This window comes from Porites lutea, chromosome 1 (genome assembly GCF_958299795.1).
Source record: "Porites lutea chromosome 1, jaPorLute2.1, whole genome shotgun sequence".
Taxonomy (NCBI): Eukaryota; Metazoa; Cnidaria; class Anthozoa; order Scleractinia; family Poritidae; genus Porites; species Porites lutea.
In genome coordinates, this window is record NC_133201.1 from 7,055,094 (window position 1) to 7,062,206 (window position 7,113).

Sequence of the window (7,113 nt, forward strand, 5' to 3'; positions counted from 1 at the left end):
GGTTCCAGAAACAAGCAATCAACTATTTATGTAGTCTATGTAGTCTATTCGGCAAGTCATGCCAAATGCATTTCCGCAAAATCATTCCCCCTTTTACCGTCACAACTCAGAATATACTAGTTTCCAATTAGAAAAATTCATACTTGGCTCCGAGGTAGAGGGGTTTAAAACAGAAGAAATCGTCTTTAGATTCAGGGATGCACGATGTCTTGCCTATTTCCCTCAGCCTCGTAGCAAAGTATGAATTTTGATTAGCAACTTATAAAACAGCCTTATGTTGATAACGTTTCAATGGAAACGGTAATCACAAACACGAACCTCATAATCAACAATATCAAACAGAAAAACTACCTGAGAAGATTCCCGAAATTTTCGTTTTAGATAACACTAAAGTAGTTATAAACTTAAGTATGCAGTATCATAGAGATATGATTTCCGTGCCACTACTTAGCTAGAATTCGCTTTGATCTCCTGATCACTGTCTTTTTCTTTAGCGGAATGTGTCATATTATTCATAACGTGCATTCTGATAAGTTATACCATACCTGTTTGACCATGCCTATTTTTGTTTCTTTTTTGATCGTTTCTTTTCCAAAAAAGGTTAATCGAAAAGGCAGGAATTAAAATATTTTAAACAAACAGTACGTTAAAACAAAGATAAACTATGAAAATCGCCGTTTGTACTAGATCGAAATTTAGCATTGAGACTACATTTTTTCACTTGTGACCTGAGATTCAGTGTGAATTCTAGCAAGGAGTCACAAGAAAACCAGCTGGTAGAATTCGTTTCTGAACTGTAAACCGTTTCGAGTTGTTACGGCTAAAGCTTGCCTGTTTTAATAGCAGGGGCACCCAACTAGAATATAGATGAAAAGCCCTTAAACATAGCATTGTTAAACGTATTTTAGTATTTAAACGGTAGATATTGGCATATTTTTATCCCCTAAAAATTTTTCATCTGTTCGGATTTCCTAGCTGAAAGTCTGGTGATCCGAAACTGATTAGGGATCAAAACATACCTTTTCGAAAATTTCAGCCAGAAAAAAGGCTCCCGAAAATTCCAGGTGGCCTTTTTAGGGTAAAATCCGTTAAAAATGGGCATACCATTTTTTAGATGTTCGAAAATGCTAGGAGAGGCAGGCAAGCAAGAAATTTTACAAAAAATGTTCCGAAAATTCTAGATCTCAAATCGTCTTCCGAACAGATATTTTCCGAAAATTGACGTTGGGTGGCCCTGTAATATGCACAAAAAAACATATGGCCCGTTCTTTCCATATTTCTATTTGGATGTTCGTTCAAGCATACGCACTTACTGAAACAATGAATGAATGAGTGAATAAATAAATGCTATCAAACAATTTTTTTACACTACAGCTGTTGGACCCTGTCGCCAAGCCTGTAAATTTTCGGAATGTCGAATACCTTACGCTTGAAGAAGCGCTGTATGATCTAAACCTCGCATCGCTTTCGTAATTGACAATATTTTAAGTCCACTGGCCCTTATCATAATCAACACACACTTCGATTTTACATCTACGACGTCATGACTGCGTAGCTTTTACAAACCATATTCTAGAAGCATTCTTGTATAAAAAAGGGGCCATTAAAAACTACACAGATTATTTTCACCAACTGGCAAGATGGTATCTATGACACAGGCACTCTAAAATTGAATCTGCGTGTTTACGTGGTGAAGAAACGCTGAAGTAAACAGCAAGCAACATGCAAATGTGCCGAGGTACGCACTTCAGTATTTCGTGATTTTTAACATGAATACATAGTAACTCCGTGACATTTGAACGTAACCGAGTCGAAATCGGATATTTTCTAAAAATAAAAATAGACAAATTTGTAGAAAGAACTTAATGAGAGATGTTATGTTGGTTTGGGTACAGTAAAAAAAAAAAATGAGTAAAATGGAAAAGCATAGTTGTGTATCAACTGGGTGTTCGTTTAATGGTTAGGTTACCGTAGCCGGCAGTGCTGTGAGAACTTAACAAGGAAAACACTGCGAAGAGGCCCCGGCTGAAGTCGGAGGATTACCGATATACGAGATTTACGACCATGTCCACCTCTTCTTGTCGATACTTGGCCAAACCTGAACGTTCCTGACTAGTAAGCAGGGCATTGTTATGTACTGGTTATATCCATGATTAAACCGGATCTACATTACACACAGACAACTAGTTTTCAGTCACGTCACTTTTGACCCAGCACAATTGTTTCGGCAAATAAGCAAGATTTCGCAATTCAAGAACAGTATCAAATGAGATGGTCATTGAGTTTACCTTAGCAGCAGTTCCTTGCGAAGCTTTTCTTGAATCATTTGTACTTTAATTAGATTAAGGGGTATTTCAATGAATCACAAACGCTTCTGAAAGATAGCTGGTACGTTCACCGAGGAAGAGGAAGAAGCCAAGTCCGTGGGGATTCCCATCCTGCATGATACGAAATGGGCCGCATGGAGCACGTGAGTAGCATCACAAGTTACGTTACAAACATGATGACCAGGACCTACATGTACTCCACGGCGTTTTTCTGTTAGAGGATGTGTTTCGAAGGTACTAATCATGGCTATCACCTCAGTTACTTTACAAAAATACAGATAGCGGATCACATTGCTAACCACACAAAATATCTCTATCCTGCGTATTACAAGGATCGTATCATAAACTGCTCAACAACTGGATAAGGCCAGTGAGTTTACTAAGTAGGTAAGGCTATCCATCATTTGGAGTAAAAAAGAAGACCGGGACTACTTGCCTCGTGTGTAACACGTGGTTGCACTGTGCTCGAACACTTTATATCGATCACAGATTGTCCAACCTTTTGAGTAGGTAAAATCGGGATATTTTTTGAGAAGTGCGCCGAAGGGGCGAGCCAGTAGGGGGCTCTAGAATCATTCTCCCCAAGAAAAGTTTGAAATCTTGATACTCCGAGACGCCATTTCTAGTTTTCTGAGAGCACAATTCTTGTCTAAAATGTTCGCTAATTCGATTGTGATTTTAGTCTTATTTACGTGGCTTCGCGCGCAAGTATTCCATTTTATTTTACATTTCATGAAATTTTTAAAGTTTTCTGGTGTACCAGTTTTCATTACTTATACTCTGATATGCATTCTTGTGTGAATATCACAAGAATTCGTCTGGAATCATCAGAACAGGTTTCAAAAACAGGATTTTTCTTATTCCGGTTGGGATTCGGGATTTTCAAGCAAAATCGGGATGGTTGGACAGTCTGCGATCATGTCCACACTTGCGTCTAAAATGGAAACCTTCATCTCCCAAAAAGGTATTGCATGCCTTTCCGTTTCAGCGAGTCAGACGGAGCTACATACATGATGCAATGATGCAGTTAGCCTGCGAACACAGACGTATTTCCGGCCGTCGCTATGATGCAATTAATCTCCAATCACTGACCCAGGCCGACCCGGTCACTAATCACTAACTGCAAAATCGCGTGTAAAGATGGCTAGAATCACGGTGAATGATTATGTTCTCTCGGGCGATGTTTGTTGTGACGACGCTTCACTGTTTTGCGTACAATGTTACGTACTTTTACCTGTTAAGATTGGCTAAAGCGCGAAATATCTTGGTAGATACAATAAGCGATGCAAGTTAGCCGGAGAAAGTACAGTGTAACGTAATAGCTGAGTTATACGACCTGGAAAGGTTCCGGTGGTGGCGTTTACCAGGCAGTCTTTCCAAGAATATGCAATATGAGCATAATTTTTACCTCGAATCTCTTTATGTAACAGAAATTACAAACAAACAAAAAGAAAAACGTGAGGGCACGCTGTGCTTCATTTCGCAACCATAATTGTAAACTTACGCATTTCGTCACGCTTTCTTGGAGGAACGCGTGACAAGCGTGGGAGGTTCCTAGTACGTGAGACATTTTTCCTATTCGCTAGATTTAGGTATGATGAAATAGGCCGTAAGGCCCTTTTTTTAACTTTCTTGAGAAATGACTGTTTTCTGACTAAGCAAAAAATAAAAATAAAAAAAATTGCAACGAAGACTTTGCATGAGACTCCTGGAGAAAGCCTGCCATGTAGATGTCATTGGTTCGAAAAGCACCCCATTTTCCAATCAGTCAGGCTCGTCCACTTGCTTAAAGTTCGTTTGAGGAAAAAGAAGTTAACGTCGGCTCTTGAACCAGGGTATTGATAATGTCATTAAAACTATAGTACTGTTCTAAAAGAATTGATTCTCCCAAAATCGATTTCCTCTCACAAATCTTACAAGCATGCAGTATCAGAAAACGTAGTGTTATTTTTATAGCTAAAAGTTCAAAATTTTCAGTTTCTCAGCCGAAAATTCGTATGAAAGCGTACCATAATCATATTAGGTCTCATGCCCATCAGTCGGTCATGGGACATATGTTTACAAACTTTTTATTGTTACAATTTTGCTGTAAGGTATCATTACAAATTCCATTAGCTGAACCGTCAACGTCAAATCATAACCATGAAAATAAGAACTATACCACATTGCACTGAACTACACAGATGTGATTTGTGTTATCTTGCTCTATAGGAAGGGTAGAGAAAAAACTATTTGTATGGCACTCTAGAAACACGTAGCATAATCAGCCATTCTTCACAAACGATCTTTAAGTTGTAAACACTGCTCTCATGTATGGTAATATACATATGCAGAGAAAAAGTTGATTTCATCATGCACAGACAAAGTTCAGCGGAACTAAACAAGGGTCTGCTGTTAGCTTAAAAGCGTGTGCCGATTTTCATCGTTTAAGTCTTTTATATAAATTCAGGTACTTCTGATGAATTACGTGGCATTACCTAAATAACAATAATAGCTTGAGGTAAAAAAGAAATATATGTATCATTTCGTTTTGAAAGACGTTTCACGTCTAATTGTTATCATGCAGTTGAAAGATGAAAGCAGAAATACTAAGTCTACATACAATATTATTGAAAAGGAATACTGTTTTTGAGCCAAGGTTGAAATCTTTGAAAAAGGGATATATTTATTACAGTATGAATAAAAATCCAGGCGAATATTATTATTAAAACTTCAGGAAAACAGAACAGGTCTTTTATCTAACCTTATAATGCTTTTATTGTTTTTAAGGAAAGGTTTAACGAGGACGTATAGAGTTAACTGATTTGAGAGAAACAGGAAATTTATAGCACGCAACCACGGAGCAAAAATCTCGCTCAGACAATATTCAGAACGGAGAAGTCATCCCCAAGAAGTTACATTGCTGTGAGCAACCAGTTAACGATAGTGCAGTTTACAACGAAAGAGCATCAATGTGCAAAAACTGTCAGGCGTTGAAAAGAGACTACGGCCAAGAACTGTATGAAAGAGATCTACAGATTGTGAATTTTCGGCCTGGAGATGTGTTGAAACATGACGAAGCTGATGGTATGGACATATTTCTATTTTCATTAGTACAGGTTTATTTTAATATTGACAGCAACTGCACAGAGCTGACAATGGTAATGGTAATTGCTCTCAATTTCAAACTTGGCCATTCCCCCTTCTCCGACCCACTCCTTAGTGCATTTCTTGCGCATTTGGCATTTTTACCTATGTTCGTAAAACAGAAAATGTCCACACTGGGGCCAGCAGATTCATACTAAAACCCCACAGTAAGGCTTAAAAATTCTGAAAATATTTGGGAAAAAAGACCCAGCCTGGAGACAAGGCAAAAGGTGTGTTTCCTTGAAAGGGGCGAAAAATGGAATTTCATGCAGCCGGAATGAATGGACGAAACCGTGTTAACTTCACAACACCAACAGTACTTAATAAAATCAACACCTAGAGACAGAGAATGCCTTCAGAATATGTAGACAGAATAACTTACAAGCCATTTGAATATCTACTTACATCGGTAATATCGAGTAGCACCATTATAATTCATCTATGCACAACATTGTTTAGCACTTTAACCATGATTAAGCACGATTGCCATCAATTTTGTGCGAAGTGTTACCTCATCCTCATAAAGCGAGGAGCGGGTGGTCGCGTCAAATTTTCATAGGTCACTGATTTGCGACAAACCATAGGGCCCGCGGTTATGCGCCAGTTTCCAACAAAATTAGAGTAAACATAGGAGCGAATGCTATGGAGCGGACGAAAAACCCTACGAGTTTGGTATTATAAAGTATCTGTAAAACTAAGATGTTACTCGCTGTTATCTTACCAGGGAACAGGTTAACTCATCTATTTCTCAATGCCGACAGGTGTCCAAGATATTCATTCAACTACTTTATAAGAGTCTGGTGTACTTGTATTTAAATTCCGACTCAGCTCGCCATTAGAGTTAGCAGCACAGTGGTAGAGCGTCTGAGCTAGAACTCAGAGGATCGTGAGTTAGATTCCCACCTGGAGCACGGAAAATTTTTCTGAACTTTCTGGTGTTTGAAGAGGCCATGTCCGAGTTTCGGGCCTCTGTATCAAAACGAGGTTAGGTGCTCAGCCTTTGGTAAGGATATCACTTTTCATTCTCGTGCAAATAAAACTCATTTTCACAAGAAAGGTTGTGCACTTGGCCTCATTTTAAAAGCGAGGGTTTTTGGAACTCCGAACGGTAATGGGTTCATGATAACCGTCACGAATATAGAGACATTAAGTGACCACTAAGCCCACTATGAGAATGTTGATCTAATCGCTGTAGTTACTGTAGTTGGTGTAGTAGCTGTAGTTGGTGTAGTAGCAGTAGTTGGTGTAGTAGCTGTAGTTGGTGTAGTTAGAGTAGTTGGTGTAGTAGCTGTAGTTGGTGTAGTTAGTGTAGTTGGTGTAGTAGATGTAGTTGGTGCAGTAGCTGTAGTGGGTGTAGTTAGTGTAGTTGCTGTAGTTGGTGTAGTTGATGTAGTTAGTGTAGTTGGTGTAGTTAATGTAGTTGCTGTAGCTGGTGTAGTAGCTGTAGTTGGTGTGGTAGCTGTAGTTGGTGTAGTACCTGTAGTTGGTGTAGTAGCAGTAGTTGGTGTAGTAGCTGTAGTTGGTGTAGTTAGTGTAGTTGGTGTAGTAGCTGTAGTTGGTGTAGTTAGTGTAGTTGGTGTAGTAGATGTAGTTGGTGCAGTAGCTGTAGTGGGTGTAGTTAGTGTATTTGGTGTAGTTAGTGTAGTTGGTGTAGTTAGCG